The 12358-nt window shown below is 36.0% G+C and overlaps 1 protein-coding gene across 1 annotated transcript in view; it reads left to right on the forward strand.

The window, feature by feature from the left end:
* Nucleotides 1-12358, forward strand: part of LOC150095324 (acid-sensing ion channel 1-like) — a 72655-nt gene that overhangs the window by 39007 nt on the left and 21290 nt on the right. The gene's annotated exons all lie outside the window — the stretch shown is intronic.

Genomic DNA, 12358 nt, shown 5'->3' on the forward strand with positions numbered 1-12358 from the left:
TCTTAAACACTTGCCATTCTTGTAGGCACCAGTTTCTAATAATAATAATCGGGCATTACCGACCAGTCTTCCCTCAACATAGCCATTAATTCATGTATTGTTGGATGCTGAACCCTGAACTCGATTCATTTCATACAAAGTTTTCTGGTAGATTGAGATCGGGACAGAGGCTCGGCGCATAAAGGTCAATTTATTCCGCATCATTATCCTCAAATCTGTGCTATACTAAATGAACTTTCTAAGTTCATAAAATTAGCTAACAAATTATAAAATCACTCCTGTTTATACTGTATATACAGTATTTGTTAACTTATAATTATGACTGCGTAGTGGAAATTCACTTCACAATCATTATGTGTTAAATAAAATGTTTCTGAATTTTTAGACACGTAAAATGTCTAAAAAGTTAAATATATTTGATAAGTAAAATATCTTCATTAAGAACCTGTTAGAGAAACATAAACTCCAATACAACTTCAGTTTGAATTCGGGTTTGAAATTCAGCCGAAGCAAAAAATATATTCAATTAACAGAAAAAAAATTCTTAATCCGCTCACTGTAATAATGTATTACAGACTTACAACATTTCGTGAGTAGGAGTCATAAAGAAATGAAAAAAAAGTTCCCTTTTTTTTTTGCTTTCTGGATTCATCGCGAAATTTTGAATTACGTATGTTTGTTTGACGTTGGATGCAATAGCTCTTCAGCAACATACTAAACGAACAAACTAATGCTAGGAAAGGAAAAGAATGTTTTACAAAGTACAGCTATACGTTATTATTAGTGCCGCTTACGCACTATATCCATCTGTCGACTCGTTGGCCTCATTTCCAAGGCTGTGAGGCCAACATGTTATATCTGTTGGTTGTATGTATATGTTAGACGGTTTGCTTGTTTTTCCAGATGGAACAAAGGTGTTTCCTTCAGTAACAATCTTCCACCTGTGTATAAAACTATGTTGCTCACCTGCACACACTGCACATGTAAAACTTCTGTTTATTCACATTGGACTACCGACAAGCACTTTTTGGTTCCCTTGATATTAGCTTTCTGGATCTTCTTGTGCATTTTTTCACTGATGGGACTGCGTAAGCGTCATTAACAATAAAAAATAATAAAATAAAATATGCCTAAAATACAATAAAAGTATACCGTGTAAAAAGTTCCTTTCCCAGCATTATTTTCATTATGTTCACTGAACATTCACTGACATTTACACGTCAGACAAATATACGCAATTCAAAATTTTACGACGTATTCGGTAAGCAAATTAAAAAAAAAAAAAGTGAATTTTTTATTCATTTCTTTATGTGACCTCTACTCACGAAAACTTAAGTCTGTAATACATCACTACAGTAAGTGAGCTAAGAATTTGATTTTCTTTAATTGTATATGTATTTTTTTACATTGTCCGGAAACCGTGATCTGTAGACCAAGAACTTTGGAACAATGGAACTTTGTTTGCTTACACTTGGATAAGGATTAAACCAAGCATAAAATTTCTTGGTATCTTTAATTTAAGAATGGAACTTTTTCAAGCCTCTATTAAGCGGGCAGGCGGTCTCACACCGAGCGATGAAATTCATCTGTCCTACAGATAATTGCAAACATCCATATTTCTAGTTGGATTCGAACCCGTTGTCTGTTGGCTGGAGAGCAGACACACCGACCACTCCGCCATCTAGGCTAGCATTTAAATGCATATAAATATCTAATTATGAAAACCTAAAATTTCCGAACATACTGAATGACATAAGGATATTAAAAAAAAAAAACTAGTAAATCTTCTTCAGTATCCTGTGATCCCCCTGAAAGCTATCAATAATACATATCACTAATATTTCACATGGTGATCATTTTGTTTATAAAGACTTATACATTAGCTACTGTTTTGTATCTATTTGTTTTCTTATTTATAACCAAATAATGATAATGATAATATATTAACTGTTTCTTTCGAAGTACTCTTCTTACTAGAAGTGTTTCGTGATATTTACTAACTTTATCTGACACAGCAATAAGCAGTGTGCTTTTGCAACCTTGACATAAAATGAAGTCATTTCCTGGAAGCTGATCTTTAATGGTAATTGCGACTGTCACGTAACTGTGATTTATTTTCTCTGCTTGTATTACTCAGAGCTTCAGTCCTGTTAAATAGAAACTTTGAGTCTAGACCTTTGTGCTGTTCCAAGGTATGCTACATTTTCCGCATACAGTTTGGACTGAAATTACACTTTCATTTTTTTTTCTGAAAAATTTTCTTACGCTCTTACATGAACTTCTTTCAGTTATTAACTAGCAATAAGTTACTTATATTTTATATAGTTATATTATATAACTATATTATATAACTTAAGTTTCAAACCATGTTCATGATTTGAGGAATTGTATAATGTTACTGTAAAAGTCCGAAAATTGGTAACTCCTAGGTTTAACCGGTAAATCCTAGCATTTACCATAGTGAAGTAGTAAAAGTCCGAAAAAGGCTTGTAAACGGGCTTTTACCAAACCATTTCGGTAAATGCCACCATTTACCAATTGGTAAAAGCCCGAGTACAGTGCGAACATAGATGGGGAGTGTGAGCGACTACGATCTAGAATCGATTTAGGTTAGGTTATGTTCCAAAAACCTACTCTCGGACAAAATGTTAGAATAAAAATACCAGATATTGATAGCGCCAAAATCAATAATAGCCGTTATCAGAGATTAAAGGCGAAGAATTTTATGAACTTGGTACTAAGTTGGGTACCAAACCATTTCGGTAAATGCCAGCATTTATTATTATCATTATTACGTGACACCTCCAGGGAGTCCAAAGACTCATCGAGGGAGGACACCTACTCTACATCTCTCTGTCTCTACAGCTCAGTCCACCAACTACAGCTAACCGCAACTACACCAACTCTATCTACCGCCCGCCGCCACCACTAGTATTTTCACTGATAATCATAAACATTCATGCCCACGGCGGGATTCGAACCCGCAATCTTTTGGCTAGAAAGCGGATACGCTAACCGCTCAGCCAACCAGGCCGGGCTTAATTTACCACCACCAATTAGTAAAAGCCCGTTTTGTTTACATCATAATAAGACAGGCCTACAAAATTCGAGTCACGAAAAGTTGTCTGGAAACTGTTAACTGTTTCTGATTTATTTTTGACCGCTGATTTCAAATATCTCTTCCGTTTTTCTCTATCACGTAAGGAATTTTCACAAACCGGATCTCAACGTTACAGTAAAATAGCTTTAAACGCATTATATTAAGTAAAATAGCAGTATTTAAAATTTCCCGTAAACATTTTTGGAATGAAAGTATTGGAAAATTTTTTTTAAATTAAAGATTAATCTTTAGTACATACTTTACATTTTGTTGTCGTGTCTTTTTCTTTTTCCTTCAAAGCTTCTTTTTAAACTTTTCCTGCATCATGTTGACATTGCACCTGCCCTGGTACCTTCTTTCCATCGCCTTGATGTCTTGGTGGAATTACTCTCCTTGCTCTTCGCTGACAGTTCCCAGATTCTCAGGAAAGTCGTCTCAATGAGAGTAGAGAAAGTGCATTTTTAAGCTCATGGAGCATCCTAAATAATTGAATTTCTGTAGCATGTCTTCCACAATTATTTTATAGTTGGAATCTTTGTGATTTCCTAAAAATTTGGTCACCACCTCTTTCAAAGCTTTCCAACCTTCTTTTTCAACAGTTGCCATTTTTTCTTCAAAAGCGCCCATGGCTTATCTAAGTCACCAAGTTTCATCCCAAAATACGCATAGTACACTTTTTTTCACGACATCTGTAATGTTTCTTCGTTGTTTTTTTTACCATTAACTCCCAGCATATGTATTAGAAATGTTAGGTGAATATTTGCAACCTCTTGAAGCCATCACAAACACCACTTAAAACACAGTTAAACGAGTTACTAAAAACATTAAAAAACCGCAAACACATTAAATTAAATCTTTACACTAACTTCGGAAATATGCCAACTTTCAGAAATATGATAACCTTAGTCGTCAACGAGTAAAGTTCAACTAAATCAATCACACAAGAAAATGTGTCTGTGACAACAGGAAAGCCATCCGTTACCTCGGCGAATCGGATTCAAAGTAGCCACCTGCACTTTTATCTGCATTCCTCCCTCCCTCTCCTATCTTAAGAATGAGAAGTTTCATGGAAATTCTTTATTTACCATAAAAGGGCACTTCAAAAAAGCACTTATACAACTAATTAACTTTAAATAAAGGAGAATGAAAATAAATGTCAATGCGCTGAATTTAAATCCAAATACTACTAATAAAACGATAAAATTAGATATTGGGTAAAATTAGTGAGTGATGGAATTTTTTTACTATTTCATCTGAACTCAGCACCTAAAAATCTATAAGAATCAATTATTACTTCTCAGACAACTTTTCCAACGCAGGCCTGTGTAATTTATCTTTGTCAATTTAAATTTCAATGGATAATGTCCGGAATAACATTAAACATAACTGCTTTATTATTTTACTACATTTAATTAATGTATTATAAGGAAATGTTCATGAAATAAAAGTAACTTATTAATCACAATTTCCTTCAACATTATCAAATCATAATTAAACTTATTTGTTACAGCAAGGTTGACTGTTGTGACATTTCGAGTTACAAACAGGGGCAACTCATGCATAGGCACTGCGGAACTGCAGTACCCCCAATTTTTCTCAATATATATAAATATATTTATTAAATTATTTATATTTGCTTGTAATATTTAATTTTATCATTGACAATCCTATACAATTCTCTTATTTTGTATAAAAAATAATAAAATCCATCTTGTAGCACTTAGGAGGGCGAAGGACACTAGCAGCACTGTGTTTACAACAGTGTAATATTGCTACGCGCGCAGGCATATGCACGTCATAATGAAATGCAAGCTATTAGTGTAATGCGGCACTGTCGGTCGCGCAGTTCCACTGTTGTTTATATGCACTTTGCGCCAGTAGTAGAGTGTTCGTAGTGCTTATCGTGTTTTTTTCCGTCTCTTTAAATATTTGGACATTACAATTAAATTCTTTAATTGTAATGTCCAAAAATTGTAAATCCATTCCTTTAATTATAATTAAAGGAATGGATTTTATTTTTAAGTAATTTCGAATTATACTAAACTATAATTTTATCGATAATAAACAATATTTTTCATGAAACAAAACAAGAAGAATATATTTTATTTTAAAGTAATTTTGAATTATTCCAAACTGTATAATTTTATCGATAATAAACAATCTTTTTTCATGTTTAGTTTTTTTTTTTAAATTTTTACCATCATTTTGATATTTTATCGAAACACGTATACACCGTACTTACAGTGTGTATGTATATTTCGAAAGTTTCAGCACCTCCACGATTTCAAGCCACAAGCCGCCACTGGTTATAAAGTAAATTGGCTGATTTGCACAAACACATCTTCGTGGTAAACTTCTTTGAGCAGTTGCATTTTTGGAGTCCTTGTCCACCAACTAAATAAAGCTTTTTTACCACTTCACGTGCACTTATTTCTTACTTTCCGACTTCGATGCTTAATTTTTTTTTTTTTTTTTTGCAAAAGGTAAATTGGTTTCTTGTGTACAACGCTTTAAGTTTACCCAACTTAGTACCCCAAGTTCATAAAATTCTTCGCCTTTAATGTCAGTGATAAGGGCTATTATTGATTTTGGATCCATCTTCACTCTATCAGTATGTGGTATTTTTATTCTAACATTTGGTGATAAATGCTGGCATTTGCCGAAAGATTTGGTAAACGCCCGAAATGGAAGCGTTTACAAGCATATTTCGGATTTTTACCACCTCACTATGGTTAATGCTAGGATTTACCGGTAAAACCTAGGATTTACCAATTCTCGGACTTTCACAGTAACATATATATTTCCTATCTAAAATATATACAATTAATAGATCATAAGCAGGAATATATGGTTATTTCTCCTTAAAAACAGGCAAATCAGTCAATGAACAGCAATTAGTTGATGGACACAGAAGACAAAAACCGGCCACAACAACAACAGAGTTCATGTCGCATCATCCTATCGGAATTGCTTTAAATAGATGATAAAATTTAAACAGATGATTCAACAAATGAAAAATGGCGACACTGTTTATAATCCAAAACAAAAATAACATAATTGGCATCGGAAAAAACCCAAGGGATAGTTTTTGAAAACGCAATATCAGATCAATAATCTAATCTAAATGAGACAAATTATCTAATCCAACTCACGATATGATTACAGCCTTTTGTGCGTGAGATTCCTACAAACAATCTCGAAGCGAAATATTTGCAAGAAATTAAAGAAAAACTAGTATTAGCTCCCACCAAATAGCTGTAGTGTTCACAGTAAGTCATAGTGTTTACAGTAGGGGAAACTATTCTATGTTGCTTATATATGATTATCACCTATAATATATCACTTTCTTAATCATGTATGATTAAGAAGTTCTTTTGAGCAAGTTGAATTTTATTGATAAAAATTTAATCAATACTAGTTATTATTGATGACTATGAAATTCATATGCGATGCTGTTTTGGTGACACCAGGTTTAACAGAAAACAATAAAAAAATGCGTCACTGTTATTCTAAGCTTTGAATTTGAAAATATTGCAAATTTAGCGAAAACACAACTTCAAAACCACAACTACAAATCCCACTCATCTGCCCAAGCTAAAAGTCTATTCAAATCTTCTGTAAGAAATTAACATCAGCAATACTCCTCATAATTCTATCTAACTTTGCATCATTAGCAAACATTTGAAGGTCCCCGGTCAATCCACAACAAATAATATTAAGAAATAAATTAAACAGTAGAGGATGCAAACAAAACCTTTAGCACACACTGGTTAACCCCCTCTTTTGTGACACTACTCCATTATTATTAACAGAAACCTCCAGGAGTGGAACCAGTTGTCATACCTGTTCTTGAATTCATTCACGCTACTTACACACACAACATCCAACGGTAATCCATTCCAATCACGTACCATTCTATGAAAGAAAAATCTACCTCTCACCTTCCCCTTCTTGACAGCATTCATTCCCATCTTCCAAAGAGATGCCCTCGCGTCTTTTCCCCACCTTCCATAAAATGAAAATTTCCATTTACTGGAATTCTGTATAACCCTTTCAGAAGTTTGAAAGTCTCAATCATATCACCTCTCTTTCTCCTGTTTGCTAGTATTTGCAGCTTGCAATTTCTTAATCTGTCTTCATAATCAGCATTCCACAATTCTGATATCATTTTTGGCATCCTTTGCGCACACTCTCTCTCTCTCTCTCTCTCTCCACTGTATCAGATTCACTACGGAAACCAGGAGACTAGACCTGCGCGCAATAGTCTAAGAAGTCTTATCAATGCCTTGTAAAGAGACAAAATGACTTATTTGTCTTTACATGTCAAGTTTCGCTTCGGCATTGCAATTATTCTCTGAGTTGTATTTACAATTTTTCCTATATGGCCCTTGAGCCTTCAACTTCCTGTCTGCTAATACTCCAAGATCTCTAGCCTGATCAGTTTCTTCTAGCATAATCCTAGCAATATAATACGAAGTTGATAATCATCATCATCAGCTTGTCTTTTCTACCCACTACAGGGTGAAGACCTCTCCCATTGCGGGAGGGTTGGGTCTACTTCTCCCATGATGAGCCAGTCCATCTTGGGAGAATGTTTATTCACTTGTATCAATGAATGTATGAAGGTGGAAGACAATCACAAACATCCATGCCATTAGTGGGATTCGAACCCGCATCCTGTTGGCTGGAGAGCGGATATGCTAACCATTCGGCCAATCAGGCCAGCCAACAGCATGCACCTAATCTAACCTTACATTTATTAACACTAAATTGACAGCCATTTACACATGCTTACAATTCCAGCCTGTTCAAATCATTTTGTAATTCTTCATATCAGCAGCACTTCTTATTACCCTATCTACCTTTGCATCATCAGGAAACAGCTGTATATCACATGCCAAATCCTTCCCAATGTCATTAATATACAGATTGAATAACAATGGACCAAGGATATATCCTTGAGACACACCTTAAATCTTGCAGATTCACCCCCCCCTCCATATTTCATATCTGTCGGTCAGCCATCCTCTTATCTGATCCCATATTCTCCAATTTATGCAACAGTTTTTCATGCTGTATTCTGTCAAAAACCTTAGCAAAATCCAAAAATATTCACGGTGTATCCATTCTCCTTGTCTAACTTAGTGGTAACCTTATTAGAGAATGTAAGCAAATTACTAAAACATGACCCTCCCTTAGTAAACCCGTGCTGTTCATTGAAAATAGGATATTCAACTGTAAACTAATTTCTTAATGCGATCCCTAACCAATTTTTCCAAAATCTTCACCACTACTCCTGAGATACTGATTAGTCGATAGTCGGATACATCGGTCTTTTCACTTTCTTTTCACTCGTTTGTGCAATGAGATTACCATAAATTCTTTCCATTACTGTGGAATCAAATCTTCCTTGTTCTGGGAGACTCAAATTATTTATAAAGCCTGGTCAGCTGAACACTCTTTTTGAATCTCTCCTGGTTCTGAGAGACTGAAATTATATAGCATGGTCAGAGGAATAGCCAGTTCAGCTGAGTTCATCGTTGCAAACTCCAGGTTGATAGCTGTTTTACAACTTTCTGATATACTTATCATTTTATAAGTATATCAGAAGGTATATCCGTCTGACCAATATATACCATCTATTCCAATCGTATGTAGCTTGTATACTAGCCTATAATGAAGTAATATATCAAATGCTTTTGTAGAGTTCTAAGAATATCACCGCATATGAATTTCCTTTATCTAACAAACTTGTTACCTTATAAAATGCAAGTAGATTGCTGAAGGAAGACCTCGATTTTACAAACTCATTCTTACCATCATAAAGGATCGTATGTCTATCGATCCAATCCTGTATTCTTTTCGTAACCAACTAATTCAATACATTTACTATAAATGCAGAATACAGGCTTGTCTATAATTAGAAACCTCTGTCCTAGAGCCATGCTCGTGGAGTGGTACTGTTTTTCCTTATTTCCACCCCTTAGAATTTTTTTTTAAACACAAGACTTTCATTAAATAACCAAGTTGAGGGCAAAGTGTTTCGCATATTTCTTAAAAATAAGTGGTGACCAACCATCCTTTACTACAGCCTTATAAGCATCTCACTCTATCAACACCTGATACACCTCTCATTCTTTCGGTTCTAATTATTCCAATCTCTTCCTCCCTTCTACGATGTCGCACAGCATCATTTACACCAGCACCCCTTATATACTGATGAAGTGCACATTAAATAACTCCACTAAATCCTCTGTAATGTTTACTTTGCCATCATATTATTGCATGTTGACTCTCCACAGCGTCAACATGCAATAATTATTTTCACTCTTGCTTGCTTGTTAGAGGGAATTCTTGTGCAAGAATTCCCTTGAATTATCCTTGGCCTGACTGATCAACTTTTCATACTGTTTTATTTTTCTTTCTTTACCAAGCTTGTCATCTTCCCAGCCTTAACCTTGTACTACTTTCATAACATCTTTTCTAACACCGTTTTCTTGGTTTCACTGTTCACCCATTTCACTTCTACTCTATTTAGTCGCTTAATTATTTGTGTCCAGTTATGTTTTATTTCTCAGATATTTCCTTATCAATTTCTATAAGCTGTCAACATGTTTTCTCCACAACTCATCAACCTATTGATGCTAGTTGACTACGCAGTTTCTCATAATCATCCGCCTTATAATTCCACATACACTGCTTGGAAAGAAGTCAAAGAACACTATAGTTTGGGGAACAAACAGACGGCACCAACCTTAATAAGATGTAGGACCTCCTTTCGCTGCGATGACTGCAGCAATCCTGCAGGGCATACTTTCAACAAGCTTAGGAATCAATGGAAATTTTGGATCATTCTTCCTGTAGTCATGTAATGAAGTCCTGGACTGGTGTAGAACTTACCTCACTCGACGCTCTAGATCAACCCACAGATGTTCGATAGGGTTGAGATCAGGGCTCTGTGGTGGCCAGTGAAGTGTGGTAACATTCATGTCCACAAAACACGCAGTTACAGCAGCTTTATGACATGGAGCGTTATCTTGCTGAAAGAGACAACTATTAATTCCGTAGAAACGCCCCAAAGTAGGAAGCCTTGTATTGTCCAGAATGTTCAGATACCTTTCAGAGTTCAATGTTCGTGACACCACAAATAGAGGTCCAAGGCCAAAAACTGGGAAAAACAGGATCATATTATCCACCGCCACCTCCGAATTTCATAGTTGGGATTATGTACTCTGGTAAAAGTACGTAACCTCACCGATGTGTGGCGAATGCCCGGTGAACGGGCATTCGCCACACCCACACTCGTCCATCTCCTCGGCAGAGCGTGTAGCTTTGTACCGCTAAAGATGACACTGCATGTTGGTTCGAGTAATGTGAGGCTTACATATTGCGGTCCTACAATGAAACCCATGTTGTGAGCCTCAGGTCTGAATGTTTTTGTTCATATTCGTGTTTACGTCGATGCCCGGAACTTCGCATTCAACGTATCGGCCGATAAATGGCGGTTTTTATATATCCTTCATAGCACCTTATAGTTACGTTCGGTGAGTATGTTCGGTCGCCCACTGCGCGTAGCACTTGTAGTTGACTCTCTGCACTTCAATCTCAGTATGTTATCACCGATTGTCAACCTGGAATGGCCCAATTTATCAACAATTTGCCGAACAGATAGGCCTGCAACAACGCATCCTATCACAACGCCTCTTTCAATGTCTGTCATTTCCCTTCTCGCAGCGATTTCATCCAGACACAGTTGCATTGACTTGGGAGCATCATATTCCTCCAATTTATACTGGCTACAAACACGTCACTCTTTACATGGCCCGATGGAGCTTGTCCATGGGGTGTCCGTTGACTTCTTTCCAATCAGTGTATATTTTTTTGGCAGTACCTATTCAACCAAATTCCATAACATCTGAAACTGTCATAACAACGTTCACTATATATTTCTTAGTTTTAACACATTCACGATGGGGTATCGTTTTTGGCAGTACCTATTCTTTTTTCCTCACTTTCTGAACATGTGCTTCATTAGAACCATCCTGTGAGGATATCGTCAAGTTCAACACTCTAATAATCACATTGATGATTCAAGGATGCATTGTGATTGTGAATTTACGCTTGTGTAAAATTGGTGATTTTTGTCTATTTTATTGTATTTTTTCCTTAGAAAATTATTGCATTCACTGGCGCACTTAGGGGGAAGCAAGGGCCCTTCCCCCCACCCGACCCCCAAAAAAAAGAAAAAGAAAAAGGATAAAAATACTAGATAATTTTCCAAAAATCTTTTCCTAATTAAAATTCGTTTTTTTTATTTATGTTGTGTCGTGTCTTCTCTTTCTATACTACTTATGAATTAGCGGTCACATAAAGTGGGAATACTCTATACTGCCTAGATGACGAACCTATGGCACGCGTGCCAGAGGTGGCACGTCCGAGAATTTTGCTGGCATGTCAACAATTTACAGGTGATATCCTTTTATAGCTTATAAATTAGTCAACCTTTTTTAATTGTTACAATACGTACAAGTTAAATTTTGTTTTACACAAGAGAGCAGCTATGAAGACGTATATATGAGTGGTGCAGTATTAACAAAAGATCGCGCGACCCAAAGACAAAGCCAACTGACAATTGTTGACTTGAGATGCTAATTCTCTTCAACCAAATTCCATAACATCTGAAACTGTCATAACAACGGTCACTATATATTTCTTAGTTTTAACACATTCACGATGGGGTATCGTTTATCGTTCTGACGGAACTTCTCATTACCGGCAGGCAAAACTCACACATATTTACAGTTGACACATATAGCTTTTTTTTTCACAGCAAGATTTATTTTCATGTTCTTTACTACCACATCGAGCACAGGTAGTAGAACCACGATAGGCAGTTTGGGCATATCCATATCCTTGACATTTAAAGCATCTCATCAGGTTAGGGATGTACATTCTAACAGGACAGCTGAGATACCCTGCTTTTACAGATGTCGGAGGCCTAGGTGTATCAAAAGTAAGGATGATGCTGTTGGTTGAGACCAGCGACCATTCCTGCGTATTAGGATGCGCCTCACACCCATCACTCCTTGATCTGTAAGCTCTGAATATATCTCCTCATCAGGAACCTCAAGGAGATCCCATTCTAATATCACTCCTCTACTGGAATTGAGTGTTCTGTGAGGTGTACTGCAATTTGTATTCCACCCATTATCGTTGCTCTCAGTAGTTTCTCGGAATGTTGTTTGCACATTGTTTCCA

The sequence above is a fragment of the Typopeltis vanoorti genome, chromosome 20, assembly GCF_054136105.1.
Source record: "Typopeltis vanoorti isolate ZY-2024b chromosome 20, IOZ_Tvanoo_1.0, whole genome shotgun sequence".
NCBI lineage: Eukaryota > Metazoa > Arthropoda > Arachnida > Uropygi > Thelyphonidae > Typopeltis > Typopeltis vanoorti.